This window comes from Xenopus laevis, chromosome 3S (assembly GCF_017654675.1).
Source record: "Xenopus laevis strain J_2021 chromosome 3S, Xenopus_laevis_v10.1, whole genome shotgun sequence".
Lineage (NCBI taxonomy): Eukaryota > Metazoa > Chordata > Amphibia > Anura > Pipidae > Xenopus > Xenopus laevis.
In genome coordinates, this window is record NC_054376.1 from 61,970,643 (window position 1) to 61,993,362 (window position 22,720).

At 38.7% G+C, this 22,720-nt stretch overlaps 1 long non-coding RNA gene and 1 pseudogene across 1 annotated transcript; one reads left to right on the forward strand and one right to left on the reverse strand.

Moving 5' to 3' along the window:
- Positions 1-11,296: 11,296 nt before the first annotated feature.
- Positions 11,297-12,076, forward strand: LOC121402036 (annotated as a pseudogene).
- An 8,759-nt stretch (positions 12,077-20,835) lies between these two features.
- On the reverse strand, positions 20,836-21,825 carry LOC108712479. The gene is made up of 3 exons (XR_001934988.2): positions 21,536-21,825; positions 21,077-21,112; positions 20,836-21,008 (listed from the first exon to the last, which is right to left on the reverse strand). It is a non-coding gene; the product is annotated as an uncharacterized LOC108712479 (long non-coding RNA).
- Between the last annotated feature and the right edge of the window lie 895 nt (positions 21,826-22,720).

Consider the following 22,720-nt stretch of genomic DNA (forward strand, 5'->3'; position numbering starts at 1 on the left):
ATTTGTAGCATCCCAGCTTCTTGTTCTGGGCCAGCCAAATAGTCTCTGTAGTTTTGGACCCTTGGAAGTCAGTACACACAAGTAGGTCCTTTAGGTATTTGCCTCTTCTGAACCCCATCATGGGTTTTTTAGTTACGTTCAATGATAAGGATTCATCCATGTTCAGCATGGGCCAATGTTTGTTAATGCTAGCAGTCAGGTGTTTTGATGCTGCTGAAAAGTTAGTGAAAATCATAGGAGTACTTGAATCAATCTTCTGTTGTTTGCCAGACAATAGATCGGTTAGTGTGTGGGAGAAGAGAACAGGGGAATGTGGGGAGAGCAGTGACATCTAGTAAGTGCTGAATGAAAAGTGAAAGTAATTGTCTGCCCTGCCTCTATGCCTAAGGCATAGAAGTAGTACAGAAAATGGTTGGGTGGTCCCTCACTCCAGCAGTATCAAGGCTCCATCAAACAGAGTCAGTGGCACCGTCCAAGCCACATAACATCCAAGGTGCAAGCAAAAGTTCACTCTGGAGAGCCGATTCAATTCAATATATTTTATTCAGTCACAGTCACAACATGTTTCGGACACATATGTCCTTCATCAGGTGCTAATTACAATGTGTTTTCACTCCAGCTATTTATCAACCCCATACACCAGTGAGTTCGTCAGCTCCCCCCCTCAGGCCAGACAAATATAATTTAATAAAAGCAATACCCTATAAAATACTGCCATCTTGTGGCCTATTTATAAAAGGCATAAAAAGGTTGCACCAATAATATACAATGTATCAGTATTAAATAGTTACCATAAATAGTACAAAAACAGTGTATCAAAAGCAGTTGCAATATATAGTAAAAAAGTATCAAAGTAGTTTTCAAGTCATACCCATTAGTTATACCTGATCCAGTTTCATGTAGTATATAGTAATCTAAAGAAATATATAGTAGGTTAACGTTTAAAGGAAGCACTTTAAGCTAAAGGCATCATTAATCCCACAAGGTTCTAATGTATTTAAAAGGTCAATCCATTTAGCTTCACACTGTAGGAGCATTCTTATTCTATCACCACCACGTGTAGGCAACTTTATTTCCTCCAGCACTAACCATCTCAAACTTGCACTGTTGTGTTTATGTTCAAAGAAATGCTTGCCTACAGGGGTATGTGTTTTAATATTCAATGGGTCATAGTTAGAGATTGAACGTTTATGTTCACCTATTCTTATACGTACTTTTCTTTTTGTCTGACCCACATACATCCTCCCACATGGGCATTTCAAACCATATACCACATATTCCGAATTACAGGTACAGTAATGTTTAATTGGTAATTTATTACCCTTCAAAGGGTGTATCACATATGCTCCCTTAATTATAGAGTTGCAATTACTACAGTTTAAACAGGGAAAAGTTCCCATCTTAGGGGGACCTAAAAACCGAGTGGTATTCTGGGTGTATGTGATATCAGATTTAACTAATGTATCAGCCAGATTTCGTCCTCTCTTATATGAAAAGATAGGTTTTTCCTTACAGTATTTATTCAGAATTGGATCCATCTGCAACATTGGCCAGTATCTGTGTACAATTTTCTGAATATCATTACTCTTTGAACCAAACGTAGATACAAATGGTACCCGTTCACACTTAGTTAAAGCATTCTGTTTTCTATTGCCTTGTAAAAGAGAGATTCTGTCAGTTTTTAATACTTCATCACGCATTCGTTCGAGGGATTCTCTATTGTATCCCCTCTCCACAAATTTATCAATCAGATTATTGCTACTCACCAAGTATTTCTGATCATCTGAAGTAATCCTCCTAATACGGAGGAATTGGCCTTTTGGTATGCCCTTCAGAGTACTTGGAGTATGGAAGCTGCTTTTGAGTAGTATATTATTACATTCAGTAGGTTTGGAATATAGGTCAGTTTCCAAATGATTACCCCGTTTTGTCACTTTTACGTCTAGATAATGTACATAATCAATGTTATAATCAGCCGTAAACTTAATGGTATTATGTTTCTGATTGATATATTCAAGGAAAGTTTTAAGGCTACTCTCATCACCACCCCAAATCAGGAAAATATCATCCACATATCTGTAGTAGCATTTTATGTACTGCCGGAAATCAATATTACCCAAAATGATTGTCTGTTCAATAAAGTGCATAAAAATATTAGCGTAGCTGGGAGCCAGATTACTTCCCATGGCGGTCCCTTGGGTTTGGATATAGAATTCCTTATCAAAACGAAAGTAATTTTTTCGTAGTACAATAGTTAGTAAATCAATTAAAAAATAAATCATATTATGTGGTGTATTCGTGGAGAGGAGGGCTTGTTCAATATAATGGATCCCTTCATCATGTGGGATAGATGTATATAAAGATTGTACATCTATACTACATAAAATCCATTCCGGCTCAATGTGTGTCAAATCCATTAATCTACATAAAAAATCTGTCGTGTCTTTTAAACATTCAGGAATGGTTTTCACTATGTTTTGTAAGTGTGCATCAACAAATTTAGACAGAGGTTGTAAGATAGATCCCATGCCTGAAACAATGGGTCTGCCCGGGGGGTTTTGTAAGCTTTTATGGATTTTGGGTAATAAGTACAACACAGGAATGCGTGGTGAACTGGTAATTAAAAAATCCATATTGTGTTTAGTAATAATACCTGAATGCCTTTGATTCAGGTATTATTACTAAACACAATATGGATTTTTTAATTACCAGTTCACCACGCATTCCTGTGTTGTACTTATTACCCAAAATCCATAAAAGCTTACAAAACCCCCCGGGCAGACCCATTGTTTCAGGCATGGGATCTATCTTACAACCTCTGTCTAAATTTGTTGATGCACACTTACAAAACATAGTGAAAACCATTCCTGAATGTTTAAAAGACACGACAGATTTTTTATGTAGATTAATGGATTTGACACACATTGAGCCGGAATGGATTTTATGTAGTATAGATGTACAATCTTTATATACATCTATCCCACATGATGAAGGGATCCATTATATTGAACAAGCCCTCCTCTCCACGAATACACCACATAATATGATTTATTTTTTAATTGATTTACTAACTATTGTACTACGAAAAAATTACTTTCGTTTTGATAAGGAATTCTATATCCAAACCCAAGGGACCGCCATGGGAAGTAATCTGGCTCCCAGCTACGCTAATATTTTTATGCACTTTATTGAACAGACAATCATTTTGGGTAATATTGATTTCCGGCAGTACATAAAATGCTACTACAGATATGTGGATGATATTTTCCTGATTTGGGGTGGTGATGAGAGTAGCCTTAAAACTTTCCTTGAATATATCAATCAGAAACATAATACCATTAAGTTTACGGCTGATTATAACATTGATTATGTACATTATCTAGACGTAAAAGTGACAAAACGGGGTAATCATTTGGAAACTGACCTATATTCCAAACCTACTGAATGTAATAATATACTACTCAAAAGCAGCTTCCATACTCCAAGTACTCTGAAGGGCATACCAAAAGGCCAATTCCTCCGTATTAGGAGGATTACTTCAGATGATCAGAAATACTTGGTGAGTAGCAATAATCTGATTGATAAATTTGTGGAGAGGGGATACAATAGAGAATCCCTCGAACGAATGCGTGATGAAGTATTAAAAACTGACAGAATCTCTCTTTTACAAGGCAATAGAAAACAGAATGCTTTAACTAAGTGTGAACGGGTACCATTTGTATCTACGTTTGGTTCAAAGAGTAATGATATTCAGAAAATTGTACACAGATACTGGCCAATGTTGCAGATGGATCCAATTCTGAATAAATACTGTAAGGAAAAACCTATCTTTTCATATAAGAGAGGACGAAATCTGGCTGATACATTAGTTAAATCTGATATCACATACACCCAGAATACCACTCGGTTTTTAGGTCCCCCTAAGATGGGAACTTTTCCCTGTTTAAACTGTAGTAATTGCAACTCTATAATTAAGGGAGCATATGTGATACACCCTTTGAAGGGTAATAAATTACCAATTAAACATTACTGTACCTGTAATTCGGAATATGTGGTATATGGTTTGAAATGCCCATGTGGGAGGATGTATGTGGGTCAGACAAAAAGAAAAGTACGTATAAGAATAGGTGAACATAAACGTTCAATCTCTAACTATGACCCATTGAATATTAAAACACATACCCCTGTAGGCAAGCATTTCTTTGAACATAAACACAACAGTGCAAGTTTGAGATGGTTAGTGCTGGAGGAAATAAAGTTGCCTACACGTGGTGGTGATAGAATAAGAATGCTCCTACAGTGTGAAGCTAAATGGATTGACCTTTTAAATACATTAGAACCTTGTGGGATTAATGATGCCTTTAGCTTAAAGTGCTTCCTTTAAACGTTAACCTACTATATATTTCTTTAGATTACTATATACTACATGAAACTGGATCAGGTATAACTAATGGGTATGACTTGAAAACTACTTTGATACTTTTTTACTATATATTGCAACTGCTTTTGATACACTGTTTTTGTACTATTTATGGTAACTATTTAATACTGATACATTGTATATTATTGGTGCAACCTTTTTATGCCTTTTATAAATAGGCCACAAGATGGCAGTATTTTATAGGGTATTGCTTTTATTAAATTATATTTGTCTGGCCTGAGGGGGGGAGCTGACGAACTCACTGGTGTATGGGGTTGATAAATAGCTGGAGTGAAAACACATTGTAATTAGCACCTGATGAAGGACATATGTGTCCGAAACATGTTGTGACTGTGACTGAATAAAATATATTGAATTGAATCGGCTCTCCAGAGTGAACTTTTGCTTGCGCCTAAGGCATAGAGCAGGGGCAGACAATATTTGATTGACAGCTGAAATGTTTAAAAACAGCTATGAATGCTTTAAAAACAGAAATTGGATTTCATGTTTAATTTAAAAAGGACTTTTATTATGCAAATGTTTGTGCCTGGGTGACAGGTCCACTTTAAATAATTGAAAATTTACCCCTGTACAGTTCTTAACACAGTCAAGACTTGCGTGGGAATAATTCAGATGTGATGGCTGTCTTTAATTGGGCATTAGCTAACATTTGTCTGTGCTAAATAGATATTGCCCTCCCCAAGGCCAATGATTTGGTGGCACAAAATTGGCACAGGTACTTAGTTGATGGGCATATAGTGAATAAAATACCCCCTATTGTATAATATAAGGATATTATTAGTCACAGAGGAGTTCCATGACCATATAAAAGCACAAGCCCGAAGGCCCAATGCTTTTATACAGGTCATGGAACTCCGAGGAACTTCTAATATCCTCATTTTTTCCGACAAGGGGTACTTTATTTATTATAATACACAAGTTTTTTGAGTCGTGACAAAAATGGCATCACTGCTCACCGTTTATAACTGATTACATCACTACTCACCATTTATAAGGATATCATTTACAAAATATTAATGGCTTTTGTGTATTCTAACATATTACTCTACATTTCAGCAACACTGAAAACTACTGATACCCCACCTCCAAATCTTTACCACTTTTTAGGTGCAATATTTCAACAAAGTTTCAATAAAGTTTATATTTTAATTATAATACTGTCTGAATGCAGTGCGTAGTTTGCCCACTGTGGAGTTTGAGAAGGTGGAACGAGTTTGTCCAAAATCAGTGTTTGTGCATATCCTCAGTGTGTAGCTGGAGGATCTTGCCCTATATAGCTATCACTTAAGTCATTGGACGAATCCAAAGTTATCATAACTAACTATGCTTGCTAGTACTTACAATGAACATCATTTGAGAGCCCACACCGCTAATCTCCAAAATAATTTCTTGTTCACAGTACTATATTTGTCATGAGTTAAATGGCATAATCATGTTTTTGTGGGAAAATGCAATTTATTTGTTGCTTGTTATTGTGTTATGTAATATTGTGTTATTGTAATGGTCCAATGAATTGGTTTTATTATCAGTTACCCTTTCACTCTAATCCTTCTAACCCACAAATTCTTTTTTTTTACATAGATGTAAAAATGCACTTTGAATTTTTTTGTCCTTTCCCCCCTCCAGAGTCATGTGATATCACGTTTTGACAAGAACTTGAAACATTGGAGGAGAAAATGTGTTTGATTAACCAGGAGGCTCAAATGTTGAAAACTGTTCTAGCAGCTAGATGCTGTGGAGACCAGAGCTGCACCCTTTCTTACCTGATTTTTGTTGCTGTCTTTGAAAATGGCAGTATAGAATATATGCAATATGTAGCATTGTAGGGCAGCTTGCCCTTTTGTTATGGTACCTAATGACATATAACCCTCTCTATGGGAACTGAATTCAACTAAAGTGCAAAAATCAACGAGTCTGTTAAATGCTTAGAGCATGGAATATTGTGTATTGTATATTGAGTATTTTCTGCTCTTATTTTCTCTTCTTTTGAGCAGAGAAAGTGTCATTTTTAATATCAACATGAATAGAAAAAATACAAATTGTTATAAAGATGTATGTTAATATTCGTTTTGAGCACAAGATGGCGCTACGTATTCTTGAAAAAATCATAAACGTCTTCAGTATGATAAGTGTTTGGTATAATTCTTAAGGATACCAGATTTTCCTTACGGAGTAGGTAAACAATGTACAATACAATGCTTTGGTGTATTTTAATGTGTAATAATATGTATGTATATTAGATGAATTGCAATGTATATGTGTATATAATACACAAAAGCCATGAATATCCTGTAAATTATATCCTTATAAACGGTGAGTTCTGATGTCATCAGTTATAAACGGTGAGTTCTGATGTCATTTCTGTCACATGACTCATTGAAATTTGTGTATTATAATAAATAAAGTACCCCCAGTTGCAAAATATGAGGATATTAGAAGTTACCTCGGAGTTCCATGACCTGTATAAAAACACTCAGCCTTCGGCCTCGTGTTTTTATATGGTCATGAAACTCCTCGGTAACTTATAATATCCTTATATTTTACAAGAGGGGGTACTTTATTCACTATATAATCATGGCGTTGCTAAATAATTTTTTCTTTTAAATTGCACACTGTTGCTCAGGAAACCTCAGTCCTACAAGGAATGGATGGCAGGAAGGTTCATAAAGCACTCCATATTTTAAGTTGGTACCATACACATACAGCTGCACTGTAAAGGAAAAGCACTTGTCAGTCTGTAACCGCAGGGACTATTGGACATCTCCCCCATAGGGCCATATTTATTTGGCATATAGTATGGTGTGTAAATTGCTTTAAACAAACTGGAGAGAGTGCAGAGACGTGCAACTAAATTGGTTAGAGGGATGGAAGACTTAAATTATGAGGGTAGACTGTCAAGGTTGGGGTTGTTTTCTCTGGAAAAAAGGCGCTTGCGAGGGGACATGATTACACTTTACAAGTACATTAGAGGACATTATAGACAAATAGCAGGGGATGTTTTTACCCATAAAGTGGATCAGGTACCAGAGGCCACCCCTTTAGACTAGAAGAAAAGAACTTTAATTTGGAGCAACGTAGGGGGTTCTTCACAATCAGGACAGTGAGGTTGTGGAATGCACTGCCGGGTGACGTTGTGATGGCTGATTCAGTTAATGCCTTTAAGAATGGCTTGGATGATTTATTGGACAGACATAATATCAAAGGCTATTGTGATACTAAGCGCTATAGTTAGTATAGGTATGGGTGTATAGAATTTATGTAAAAGTAGGGAGGGGTAAACCATTGCTTCCGAGGGTGTAGGATGCCAGGCACGATGGGGCATATTTGGTGGACGTGCCCGAGGGTTATTAGATTTTGGAGGAGGGTCTATCAACTAATATTTTCGGTTTTTCAAATTAATCTAAGGCAGCACCCTTACGAAGCCTTAATGGGACTACCTCCTCCAAATATCCCGAAAATTCAATGTAAATTGTTGAATCACATATTCTTGGCGGCCAGACAAACGATAGCGAAATGCTGGAAGTGCCCCACTGTCAATTACACTATGTTTAAAAATAAGGTCGATTGGATATATGTGAATGAAAGGCTCTCGGGGTTGGCCACGGACAGGTTACAGACGATTAACAAAATTTGGCAACCCTGGATTCGGTATAGGTTTAATGGTACAGTTTCGGGCGCCATTTGACGGGTTGCGATAGCGGGGCAGTCAGGCACTCTATATGTTCTTGATTTCCATTCTCACTCCATGGTAACTGGGTCTCCACCAGTTAGGTTATGATGACCGTTTTTTTGTTTTTTTTTCTCTGTTTGTTTTGTATTTCGATTTGTGGTATGATGTTAAATTGTTGACACTATTGTTGAAACGAAGACAGTGGTTCGCATTTATACATAAAATGTAGTTCTGTATCATGGCCGGTACGTACCGTTTTGTGAATGTATCGGGAGTATGCATTTTGATATTAACAGAATGTAATGTGATGGTATATTTCTGCAAGGAACTACACAAATAAAAATATTTAAAAAAAAAAAAAAAAAAAAAAAAGTAGGGAGGGGTGTGTGTATGGATGCTGAGTTTTCATTTGGAGGGGTTGAACTTTATGGACTTTGTCTTTTATTAACCCAATTTAACTATGTAACTATGTAACTGACAGCTTTTGTGATAGATGGGTGTGGGTCTTCCTATTCTTTTTTATGTGAGTGGGTAATCTATAATAGGCAATGGGCTATGTTGTTGACAGGTAGTCTTTGACATGGATTGGAAAGTTCTCTTGTGATTGGTCAACTTTGACTGATATGGAAATGAAGAAGACTTGGTCGGTTTTTCTCTCCCTATGGTGTTACAGGATAGGGAAGTTGAGGCTTACTAGGCACAGCACAACCCATGGTATGGGTTGGAATGTCAGCTCTTATCAATCATGGAAGGGCTTGCGCAAAGTCAAATTGCCATACAGGCTAGGCAAAGGGCTGTGTGACTGACTGACCGACCGCTCTTGTGATAGATAGGTGTGGGTCTTCTTATTATTCTTTATATTAAGGGTTAATCTATAATAGGCAAAGGGCTATGTTGTTGACAGGCAGTCTTTGACATGGATTGGAAAGTCCTCTTGTGATTGGTCAACTTTGACTGATCTGAAAAAAAAGAAGACTTGGTCTGTTTTTCTCTCCCTGTGGTGTTACGGGATAGGGAAGTCAAGGCTTACTTGGCACAGCTCAACACATTGCTATGTGTTGGAATGTCAGATCTTATCATGGAAGGGCTTGGGTGAAGTCAAATTGCCATAGAGGCTAGGCAAAGGGCTATGTGACTGACAGCTCTTGTGATAGATGGGTGTGGGTCTTCCTATTCTTTTTTATGTGAGGGGGTAATCTATAATAGGCAATGGGCTATGTTGTTGACAGGCAGTCTTTGACATGGATTGGAAAGTCCTCTTGTGATTGGTCAACTTTCACTGATATGAAAAAAAAAGAAGACTTGGTCTGTTTTTCTCTCCCTGTGGTGTTACGGGATAGGGAAGTCAAGGCTTACTTGGCACAGCTCAACATATTGCTATGTGTTGGAATGTCAGATCTTATCATGGAAGGGCTTGGGTGAAGTCAAATTGCCATAGAGGCTAGGCAAAGGGCTATGTGACTGACAGCTCTTGTGATAGATGGGTGTGGGTCTTCCTATTCTTTTTTATGTGAGGGGGTAATCTATAATAGGCAATGGGCTATGTTGTTGACAGGCAGTCTTTGACATGGATTGGAAAGTCCTCTTGTGATTGGTCAACTTTCACTGATATGAAAAAAAAAGAAGACTTGGTCTGTTTTTCTCTCCCTGTGGTGTTACGGGATAGGGAAGTCAAGGCTTACTTGGCACAGCTCAACACATTGCTATGTGTTGGAATGTCAGATCTTATCATGGAAGGGCTTGGGTGAAGTCAAATTGCCATAGAGGCTAGGCAAAGGGCTATGTGACTGACAGCTCTTGTGATAGATGGGTGTGGGTCTTCATATTCTTGTTTATGTGAGTCGGTAGCTATAATGGGCAAAGGGCTATATTGTTGACAGGCAGTCTTTGACATGGATTGGAAAGTCCTCTTGTGATTGGTCAACTTTGACTGATATGGAAATGAAGAAGACTTGGTCGGTTTTTCTCTCCCTATGGTGTTACGGGATAGGGAAGTCGAGACTTACTAGGCACAGCTCAACGTTGGAATTTCAGATCTTTTCAAGGAAGGGCTTGGACGAAGTCAAATTGTCGTAGAGGCTAGTCAAAGGTCTATGTGACTGACAGTTATTGTGATAGATGGGTGTGAGTCTTCCTATTCTTTTTTTATGTGAGGGGGGCTAATCTATAATAGGCGAAAGGCTATGTTGTCTTTGACATGGATTGGAAAGTCCTCTTGTGATTGGTCAACTTTGACTGATATGGAAATGAAGAAGACTTGGTTGGTTTTTCTCTCCCTATGGTGTTATGGGATACGGAAGTCAAGGCTTACTAGACACAGATCAGCATATGGCCATGTGTTGGAATGTCAGAGCTTATCATGGAAGGGCTTGGGCGATGTCAAATTGCCATAGAGGCTAGGCAAAGGGCTATGTGACTGACGGCTCTTGTGATAGATGGGTGTGAGTCTTCCTATTTTTGTTTTATGTGAGGGGGTAATGTATAATAGGCAAAGGGCTATGTTGTTGACAGGCAGTCTTTGCCATGGATTGGAAAGGAATCTTGTGATTGGTCAACTTTGACTGATATGGAAATGAAGAAGACTTGGTGGGTTTTTCTCTCCCTATGGTGTTGAGGGATAGGGAAGCTGAGGCTTACTAGTTGGAATGTCAGATCTTATCATGGAAGGGCTTTTGGGATGTCAAATTGCCATAGAGGCTATGCAAAGGGCTATGTGACTGACAGCTCTTGTGATAGATGGGTGTGGGTCTTTTTATTATTCTTTATGTTAAGGGTTAATCTATAATAGGCAAAGTGCTATGTTGTTGACAGGCAGTCTTTGACATGGGTTAGAAAGTTCTCTTGTGATTGGTCAACTTTGACTGATATGGAAATGAAGAAGACTTGGTCAGTTTTTATCTCCCTATGGTGTTACTGGATAGCGAAGTTGAGGCTTACTAGGCACAGCTCAGCCTTGTGTTGAAATGTAAGATCTTATCATGGGACTGGCTTTCCAAGGGCATCTCTTGGCCGTTTGACAAAGATCAAGTCATTGGGTGCCTGAAAACTTTGGTCCTTGGCCCTGTAGCATCGGCAGTTACTGTCTTAAGCTATCTGCTGCTTTAGGGGAGCTTACTATTCCTGGCAACGAGAAGTGGCCAATCACATCAATCACTCCAGTGATAACCCAAATCTGTGGCGGAATCTGGGAGTGTTCATCTGATCTGGAGATGGAGGAGCATGCTGTTCCAGCCCACGCTCAAGTCAAGAATTCAGTCTGGTTCATTGCTGAGGAATCTGTGAGTCCTGAGAAGAGGCTGGCCTATGTCGTCGACTTCATTCTTGGGGATTTCGGAAGAGTTCGGCGAACCGATATATTGGCAATCCAGGACCAGTCACCTTTGATGGTGAAGGGATATACTCAAGCTTCCTGAGGATCTGGAAAGAGAATCTGACTGATGAGCATTTGGGGTGTATTAAAATCTTCCCTCATTTTTGTGCAGAGGAGGGAATCCTTGAAACCGGGGTTTATTTTCCGTTTGTTTCGCGGAAAGAAATTAAAACTGTCTTTAGTAAGTTCTGCAAAAAAGTGACTCTTGTAAACATGAACGAATTTGGGATTGGGGCCTGTAAATACAGGTTCAAAGTTATTTTTGAAAAAGACTGGTTTCCCTCCAGCTAGGTTTCGACTGGGCAATGTAAATGTAGACTGTTTCTTTAATGGAATGCCCATTTTCTGCAGGTGCTGTAGGAGTTATGGCCACACTGCAGACGTTTGTAAGTTTTGTCCAAACTGTGGAAATGTGGATCATGAGGTGAAGAACTGTCCACATCCAAAAAAATTTAACCTGTGTTTTAATCCTGGCCATGTTTATGCTTTTTGTCCAGAGAAAAGTAAGCCTTCGGAAGTTTTAGAGACACAACTCCCAGTGGAAATCCCAGCAACAGAAAGCCCAGGGGAAACTCCAAGTGGAGAATACTGGTGAACTTCTCATTGATTCTCAGGAGCTGGAAAGTAGTTCTGGAAGAGAAAAGAAAGAAGAAATCGTCGTCAAAAGGAAAAAGAAACTTCAAAAGAAAATGGAAAAAGCAAGTAAAAGCAGGAAAATAGAGGAGACCACTAAGAAAAGATCCCTTACCAGAGGGGAAAAGTTTTTTGAAGAATGGAAAGACAAGACTGCAGACGAGTTACAGGATTTCATTTGTGAGTCTGACGAGGAATTTGACAAGATGGATAAGGTCATTGATTTTGATAAGTGTACAGATGATGAAGAAAAGAAGAAAGTCTTGCAATATTTCTTGACTTTGAAATGAATAAATTGTGAATAAAGTTGTTTATTATTTTTAAAAATGAACTACAATGATGGTTTAAGTACTGGTCTGGGTTTGAAAAAATCTATAACTGGCTACTTTTACTGAGTAGTCAAAAAAAAAACTACAGTAATTTTATGTATTTTAAAGGGGTGGTTCACATTTAAGGTAACTTTTAGTATGTTATGGAATAGCCAAGTTTTAAAATGGCTTTGATTATTTTTTATAGATTCATAGTTATTTACCTTTTTAATAATTTGCTTTATTCTTCTGGATTTTTCCAGCTTTAAAATGGGGGTCACTTACCCCATCAAAAAACAAATGCTCTGTAAGGCTAAATGTATTGTTATTGCTACTTTTTATTACTCATCTTTCTATTCAGGCCTTTCCTATTCATCTTTCCAGTCTCTTATTCAAATCAATGCATGGTTGCTATGGGAATTTGGACCCTAGCAACCGGATTGCGGAAATTGCAAACTGGAGAGGCGCTGAATAAAAAGCAAAATAACTCAAAAACCACAAATAATAAAAATTAAAACCAATTGGATATTGTCTCAGAATATGACTCTCTACATCATACTAAAAGTTATATCACAGGTGAACAACCCCTTTAAGCTAATACATTGTGATTTAGATGGCTTGTTACACTGGGTGCTTACTTTTACTAAACATTTAAAAAATATAAAATAAGCCTGATCTTAGGTTACACATAAAGGCTTAGAGGACAGAATATTATTATGTATACCTATCATATACTTATTAAAATACGTATTGGGGATGTTTGATGACTTTTTTTTACTTTGAGTAGATTTTTTAGCTTTTTGCAGCCATTTTAGTAACAGTAAACTCTCATCTTCTAAACTGATAGGTGATTAATGGTATTGGCCACATCCCTATTTTCTATTCAGTTCCATTTGGCCACTTGAGTTTAGATTAAGACTTATGAGAATATTTTTTCTATACCATATGGTCTCTTTCTTTTTCCCTCACTATTACCTTTTAGCTTTAATTAATCTTAGAACCTACCAAACAGTGTTTATGCCATTTTCTTTTAGAGAGGAGGATTGGAAAATCATGTTTGTACCATGTAAGACAAAATTAATTATAATAATGTATTTCCATTATTTGTAAACTTAGGTTTTAATAGGTGTCAGTAACTCTAACTTAACAATTTTACATATACTTTGACTTGGTGTCTGGATCTTGATCCTGTGTTGACTACTTTGAGTTACAGCATGCTTATTGGACTAGAAACAAGTATTGTCTTTCCTGCCTGTCTGCATTCTACCTATTTACACCGCTCCCACAGCTTCATTGCAAGACTCCATTACTGTGTTCTCGTTTTCTGTTAAATGCAATTTCCTGTTCAGTGATTCTTTTGGCTATAGGAAAAAGAGAAAGAAGTAGACATGGAGAGAATACATTGGATTTTCTTAGACAAAGTTATTGGACCGTTGTTGCGGGTGAATCCAGCCAAGGAGTCCATATTTTTTCAAATTTCTGTGGGCATCCTCTGGCTATATAAGTTAGTTTGTAAAGTTCCAGCTGGAAGTTTGAGTTTAATCCATTTTTTAAGCGTAGGAGGTGTTGGTCCCATCCAGTGTAGGGCTACCGTTTTCCTAGCGTAGAACAAGAGTGATCTCATCAATAATCTGGAGTGAGTTCTAGATACCAAAGTGTCTGTTACTCACAAAACACAGGCAGCCAGGTTCAATACATGCGGTAAGGTAAATTCGGTGGCTAAAAATTGCATTACTTTTTTCCAAAATGTCTGTATATCTGGACAATACCATAAAAGATGTATGAAATCCGCATCTGGTGAATTGCAGCGAGTGCATCTGGAATGCTCTATGCGACCCATAAGTTGTAGTTTTTTGGTGTCAAGTACGTTTGGTGTATAATTTTAAATTGAATGAGCCTGTCTCTTGTGCTGATTAGAGGGAGATAGAGGCTGTCCTCCATCTCTTCCCAGTCATCAGGTTCTAAGCAAACTCTGCAACCTTCCCATTTAAGTCTGACCCTGGGTCTAGGGTCGTATTTTTTATTTATTTATTTATTTATTTTGACCTTGGCAAATGACGCAGGATGACACGTAATGACAAAAATACTTTAACTTGCAATCACATACAAAATGCATTAGGGAAGTGTTCACTGTGCTTAAGGGCCCTTACACACGGGAGCTTTTAGCTGCGCGTGCAGGAGTGCAGGACTAGATGCAGTCAATTATTGTGAAGGGGGTTGTACTCACACAGACGCATGTAGGTGCCAAAAGCAGGTTGGGACGCAGCATGTTGCATTTCACCCGTTCAGCACATACACGTGTCTGTGTGAGTACAGGGATCCAGGGATTTGCCGGATAAGGGATTTTCCCATAATTTGGATCACCATACCTTAAAGGGCACCAGTTGGGCAAAAATATTATTCCCAACCAAAGGTGCGAATAAACTAATTTTACCCCCAACCAGAGTGCGTGCTCTATTAGCCCGCACTTTGGTTGTGGATAATATTTTATGCCCAAATGGTGATCCCAGGTATTCTGGATAATAGGTTCCATATTTAGGGGCAGATTTACTAAGTTCGAGTGAAGAATTAGAATAAAAATTTTTTTTTGAATTTCAAAGTATTTTTTTGGGTACTTCGACCATCAAATGGGTCAAATTCGATCGAATCAAATGATTCAAACGATTCAAAGTAAAAAACGTTTGACTATTCGACCATTCGATAGTCGAAGTACTGTCTCTTTAAAAAATACTTCGAGTTTTTTTTTGATAGAATAAAAATCCTTTGATCGATCGCTTAAAATCGTTCGAATCATTCGATTCGAAGGATTTTTATCATCGAACGATTTTTATTTGATTGTTTGATCAAAGTATTTGCGCTAAAATCCTTTGAATTCGATATTCGAAAGATTTTACTTAGAGGGTCGAATTCGAGGGTTTATTAACCCTCAAAATTCGACCCTTGATAAATCTGCCCCATAATATAATTATTTTTGAAATTATAAATTTTTCACAGGTGAAAAAATAATGTAAACATTGTCACCCTATAGGATTCTTTTGCCTAAGGATTAATTATATCTTATTCTGCATCAAGTACAAGGTATTGTTTTCTCATTACAGAGAAAAATGAGAAAATTTTTTTTTTTTTAAATGTAATTATTTGACTAAAATGTAGTCGCTTTAAGTTGGTCCTTCCGTAATTTGGAACAATGTGTTTCTGGATAACAAATCCCATAACTGTGTTAAGTTATGAGATCCATTGTTATAAGTGTATTCTATTGGAAATGGCATTCCTGTATTTTGGATATTTGATGCATAATGGATTTCTGTATAGGACATCCTATACCTGTAATCAGTTCTGATCTACGTTCTGCATTCTGTAGTTTGGCACAGTCTGGAAAAATCCCTTTAACGTAAAAACAGGCTCTCCATATTAGTCTCCTATATATGCACATTAATCCATTGGCATCATATAATTGCATTTGATACATATATTTGTAGTGCAGAGAAAACACTTAAAAAATGGGTCACTTGAGTTCATAGTTTGTTAGACTGCCTTAAAACAGTTAACTGTACAACTGTAAACATTTCAAGTAACTACAAATATATAAAAGAAAGTGGGTCAGTTTAGTTGCTAAGAAAATCCCAATAAAAGAGCCTCTGTGGCACACAGGGCAGTCCTTTAATCTTCCATTCCTCTCCTTTGGGCTCATTGAAGCACGGGGAAGGTTACAGACCAGGCATTGTTTTCTTCTTGAAGAAGAAAGACGAAGGAGCCCAGGAAAAGCAAACAAACTTATATACTTAAATAAAAGCAATGTTTCTTTGCATGTAAAAGAACCACAAATGCTGAAAAAGAAAAACAAAGTTATAGAAAAAGTTTCATATATAATATTTACTTTATCTGCATCAAATAGGTGCTTAAAGTACTTTATACGTTTATTTGTAGCTTATAGAGGAGAACTAAAACATAGCAAAGAAAGGTGGGTAAAAATGCTATATACATGGGTAGATGTATGAAAGTGTTAAATTTAGAACGCACCACAGGAAACTCACCCACTTTCTATTCACTACTATGGAATTTTTAAAGGTATATTTTTCAATGCTAAATATGTACATTGGTGGCCTGGGTCTCCCCCTGCAAGTTAAAAAAATGGTGGTCAGGGCCCCCCATAAAAATAAAAAACATTGGCAGTCAGAGGTTTAATTTTTATTTACTGAACTGGCCCTGCAAAGTGCAGCACAGCTGGGCCCCCCATCAAACTTTAAATCTTCTGGGCCAGAAGCATCAGTCCCCCTATGCAACCCTGATGGCGGCCCTGATCACAAGCAGCAATTAGGGTTGCCATATTTTTTTGGAGAAATTTAGTGCCCAGCATCAGAGCGAAGCAGGCTCAGGCAGGTGATGAAGAAAGATAGAGTAGATAGCTTTAACAGTTGGTTAGATGGCTAAAGAAACTTGCATCTAAGGGAAAGGTCACAGGTTGTGTTTTTAAAAATCCGTGGATGAGCATAAATATGTCCAAAATGAAGCCCTACTGAAAATAATGGTTGCACACAATAGCAATTCCCACTGGGTGTTTGCGAATAAACGACATCCTTCACAAGACGCCAGTATTTGTGTTTTTCAGCAGAGACACCAATATGCCAAGAAAACTCCATATTATTGAGCTCTATGGGACGCGCAGGTTTGGAAATACACATTGCTAAAATACGCCACATATTTTCAATATGGTAGCCAAACTCTCACGAGATGGATTGTGCATATATGTACTTGTGGTGTTGTCTGCTGGTGACGTAATTATGATTCGTATTGACGATCAGTCCAGCTTCATTTTGCATGTAAATTTCTTTTCCTCTTGTTTTTTTTTTTCACAAAAGTTGTATGAAATCCTTGTGTGGAATTGTGGGGAGCAAAAAAAACCAGAAAAAAAACTACAAGTTGAAAAAATTTTTTTGACGAATACTTTCCTGAAAGGTAACATGGCAGTGGTCACTAATGGGTTAACACCCTGTTACCAAGCTAATTATAAAGCTCCCCCCCTCTTGCACTCCCACCTTGTCTTTGTTATCCTGTGAACTAGTCGATCTATCATATACCAGGGGAGGGAACGTGACCACTGCCATGTTACGTCTCAGGAAAGGAAAATTACGGTAAGTATTCGTCCAAAACTTTTCCCTTTTCCTGATCCTAACATGGCAGTGGTCACTGATGGGTCATACCCAAGATTACAAAAATGGGAGGGAATACAAAATTTATTTAGAAAATTCAGAGATGACCAGGCAGCTGCTTTGCAGATTTCCTCAGGAGAAGCTTGGGCCCAGAATGCCCAAGATGCTGCTAATGCTCTCATGGAATGTGCCCTTAAGTTTAGGGGGTTAGCCCGGGAGCTCAATGCATAAGCTTTCTTGATACATTCTTTAAGCCAACCAGCAATCATATTCTTGGAAGCCTTACATCCTTTCTTAGGACCTTCTGGACAAACAAACATTGCATCCGATTTTCTCAGACTCTCTGTCCTGGTCAAATAGCATTTAAGGCACTGAATTCAAAATTCTCAAACGTTTGTCTTTTGGCAGGGAAATCATTAATTCTTTGGTATTGAGAATTAGTCCCAGAAATGTCAACGTCTGTGAGGGAAGTAATATAGACTCCTGGAAATTCACCACCCAACCGTGGTCTTGAAGAACTTTCAAAGCATACTGGAGATGAACTTGTAAGGCCTTCGGACACTAGGCTTTTATCAGAATGTCGTCCAGATATGCAAATATCTGAATACCCTGTAGTCTGATGTATGCAATCAAGGGTGACAAAATCTTTGTGAAGACTCTCGGGAAGAGCCCTGTACTGAAAGTGACGGTTTAGAATACAAAATCTCAGAAATTTCTGATGTTTCTCTGCCACCAGTGTAGATAGGCATCCACGATATCTATCTTGATCATTCAGTCTTCTTGTCTGATTTCTTGGGCAATTGTTCTTATTGATTCCATTTTGAAAGAATCTACCTTCAGTTTCTTGTTCAACTGATGACAATCTAGAATTTGTCTCCAATCTCCTGATGATTTCTGCCTTAGGAATAGATTTGAATATAATCCTTGAAACCATTCTTTCTACACAACTTCTCTGATGATATCTTTTTCTAGTAGATCCTTTAATAGATTTGTCAGACGTGATCTGGTGTTTAACCTTGGAGAAATTTTTGATTTGAAAAAAGAATTCCTTTTTTACAACATCTTTGAATTCTAGGAAATAGCCTTTCGAAATCACTCCGTTCACCCGTTTGTCCGAAGTTGTCTTGGCCCAAACCTCCCGAAAGTGGGAAAGCCTTCCCCCAATGATGGGAGGTAGGACTGATGCACCATCATGCCTGTTTCTTTTCTGTTTTGTCAAATTTCCTATTGTTGCGAAAAGAAGCCCCTTTCCAAGAAGATTGAAAATAATTTATTTTCCCTGGCTTGTATTGACAGGCGTCATTGAACTGCTGTTTGTCTCGATATGTTCTGAAAGGTTTCCTTGCTGTTTAAATGAACTTTTCCCAGCAGAGGCCTTCGAAATAATATCATCCAGTTTAGTACCAAACAATAACTGGCCTTGAAGAGGAAGTTTGCAAAAATTGTGCTTGGATGGATTATCCGCCTGCCAATGTTTCAGCTATAAGGATCTTTTGGCCGCAACTGCTAACCTCATGCTCTTGGCTGACCACTTTATGGCATCTAAAGAGGCCTCTGCGATGTAATTTATTGCTACTTTGATAATTTGTAATTCTTCAACCAAAACTTCTCGGGCGGATTTGTTGAGAATGGCTTCTTCTAAATTGTTTAACCAAACATGCATGGCCCTAGCAACTGATGTGATAACTACTGCAGGCTTAAAAGTAGCACCCCCCCCCCCCCACTGAATAGGCTTTTTTTCAGTGTATTATCCTGCCTTCTTTCCATCACATCCTTTAAAGGACCAGTAACACCAAAGATTTTTATCTAAAAATTCCATTCCAAATGCTAAAATAATAGCCATACCCTAATACATTGATATAAATTACCTAGCTGTTTTTTTAAAAAAAATTCAAAATATCCTTTCTCCATGACTCTCTGTAAAACGGCGAAAAGGTGACCAGTTCCCACATCGTGCTCGCTCCCGACATGTTCCTCCACACAGAACCGGAAGTGAGGAACAGGAAGTCGGAACACAGAGAGAGCAGCCGGGAGGTAAGGTGTTGACAGTCCGAGCACCATGAGAGAACTGCCGAGGGGAGGGAGACTACAGGGAGGGAAAGGCTGTGTGCAGACAGACTGCCGTGAGAGAAATGCTGGGCGGGAGGGAACCAAATCGCTGGGCAGAAGAGCGGGGCTAGAGGCTGCTCTAAGATAAGAAATGCTTTGTGGGATCAAACGGAACAGCTTGGACAAACGAGCGGGGAGAGATACAGAAAGGCTGCAGGGGGGAGGAGAGACATAAATTGTGGAAGGAAGAGAAAGGCTTGTGAAGAGAGTCTGCGGGGCGTGAGAGAGAGACATGCTGTGTGGAGGGAACAGAACGGCTGTTTGTCCAGCCGTTCCGTTTGATCCCACGAAGCATTTCTTATCTTAGAGCACGCAGTGGGAACTGGTCGCCTTTTCGCCATTTTACAGAGAGTCATGGAGAAAGACTATTTTGACATTTTTTTAAAAAAACAGCTAGGTAATTTATATCAATGTATTAGGGTATGGCTATTATTTTAGCATTTGGAATGGAATTTTTAGATAAAAATTTTTGGTGTTACTGGTCCTTTAAGGAAATCTCATCTACTGGAAGTGTGGTTCTGCGAGCCACTCGCGTAATCGCTGCATCCACCTTCGGGGATTCTTCCCGAAATTTGACATCCTCTGATTCAAAAGGATACATCTTCTGCATTCTTTTTGTTAGGAAAAACTTTTGATCAGGTTGTTCCCATTCCGTTCTGATTTCTTCTTTGATGACTGAATGAACCAGAAAAAAAAATTGGTTTTGTTTATTTTTGCATTTAAACATAACAGCTTGTTTTGGTGCCAAATCATCCACATCCAAAAGTAGAACTTTCTTAAGTGCTCTAATGAGCGGTTCCACTTTGTCCAAGTCAAACTCGTTGTCCTTATCATGCACTAAATCATCGCTGTCCATGTCTAAACTCATTTCCCCAAACTCCTCGCTATCAGAATAAAGGACAGGTATTAGCAGCTTGTGGGTAGAACCAATTGCTGCAGCCTTCATGGCACTAGCCGTGCCTTTGGAGATAACAGATGCCATTGAGTCAACAAAAGAAGTTTGCATCCAGTTCATGAGATGGGAGATTTGATCAAATGAACTTCTTGTCAAGAGCTGGATTATTGCATGCTTCACCAGTGGCATAACTATATGTTACTGGGCCCCACAGCAAATAAATTTTAGGGACCCCAACATATCCAGAGGTTGTCCTGTTTTATCAATATTTATTGAAATTGTATGTGAACTAGAGCCTCATGGGGCCCCTATACCTCCTGGGCACCCCTGCAGCCTCAGGGTCTGCTTCCTCTTTAGTTACGCCCCTCTGCTTCACACTCCCTTCTGGCAGATTTCCTTCTATGTTCAACATGATGTCTGTCCCTTGAATCACTGCAAAAAGAATGACATTGGTAAGCCTCCTATGATATAATTGGAGAAACTCACAATCAGAAACTTACCCCCTGTGAGATGAATGTGACCGTCTGGAGCTCATTCTGCAACAAAAAATGTAGGCAGTATTAGGTACGCTCAAGTAACTTGTTCAAAAGAAAGTCATTCTGAGTACTTACTGTGGGCTAATTCAGGCAGCACTGCGGGCAGAGAGCAAAGAAGCCTTTGAGGAAGTCGCAAGATGAAACTCGTCAGGCTGTGACATCACCCGTGTGTGCCTAAGGACTACACGCTGCGGAAAACTCAGACGAACAGACCGCATTGCGAATTGTCCACACTTTGACACCACGGGGACTTTGTTTTAAAATGTGAGTGCAATTCTCTTTTATATATTTTATCATTAAAGAAGATTTTACACTATTTTAAGCGCATTCCTATAGAATCACTGGGAACGAACGGACCCTATTGTGAAAAGCAACATTATATCTGAAGGCCTATATAGATTTTAAATGTTTGCAAGTACCCACCTGTAAACCCCTTTAACACCGCTTGGATATATGATTGCACTGTCTGGTTGAAAAGGTGATGGTAACAATCATAAAGGTGAAGGAGTAAAAACACTCCCCCTACAGAGTGTGTGCTCACCTTAGCACCAATCAAACCAAAGGTTAAAAATACTACACTATATTAGTCAATCTGTTTCTTTTGTCTACCCTCAAGCTGTTTTTTAGCGCTGGTCCTCATCTGTGTTTATATTTCAGCAAAGACGCCAAGCAGCAGCCCAAATCAGCCCCATGCGCTCTTTTAAATCCGTTCCGGAACATGTACAGCTTGACTTCTGGTTAGCGTTCCAGCGTGGAATGCATGCGCACTTCCGGTCCGCATCCTGCCTGCCTGGGACTTACGGAACACTAGCATCTCCCTACTAGCAATGCCCTCGGTCACTAGGGCTCCTGGGGAATGGTTATCATCAGCATTAACCCCAGAACTTCAGCAGAGGGGGCAATCTGCTGGCATTATCCCACCAAAAATCCTGCATCCTCATCCATGACACAGGATCAAAAAAGACAAGGTGGGAGTGCTGGGGGGGGGGAGCATACCTCCTAATGGTCCCTTTTTCAGAGGGACAGTCCCTCTTTTTTTTTTTTTTGAAGCCCTGACGATGCCGCTCAAGGTGAAACGCGTGTTGACCGTGTGGAGGAAAAGAATGCTATCTTAAATGTGCATTCAAAATATTGGATAACAGACACGAGGAACAAGAGTCCGGGATCCTTGGTTTCTACAATCGGCTCTGGAAGTGCCAGCCAGGATGGTTCCGCTAGCGATGTAACCGCCACAGAAACTACACCGACATGGTGGTAAAATATACTTGGCGTGCAGCTGAATGACAGACAACTTGTTATCATCTGTAATTTATATGAGCCGGTTACGCTATTAATTGTCCGGAACTTCATCGTTTTTTGTCACAGAAAGGCACAGCTCTTTGTACGTACAGCTTGAAGTGGCTTGAATACCTTCCTACACTTTGCTACATTGCACCGTATTAGTAGCAATAAAGTGGATACCAGGTGCATACATTGTTACAGATTTATCCTTGGGCAATAAACAAGCGCTGTACTGTGACTCTGATAAAACATTGTTCAGTAATTCGGACACAAATCAATTGAATAATAAGGAATGCCGAATAAGATGATGTGTTCATTTTTTTTCTC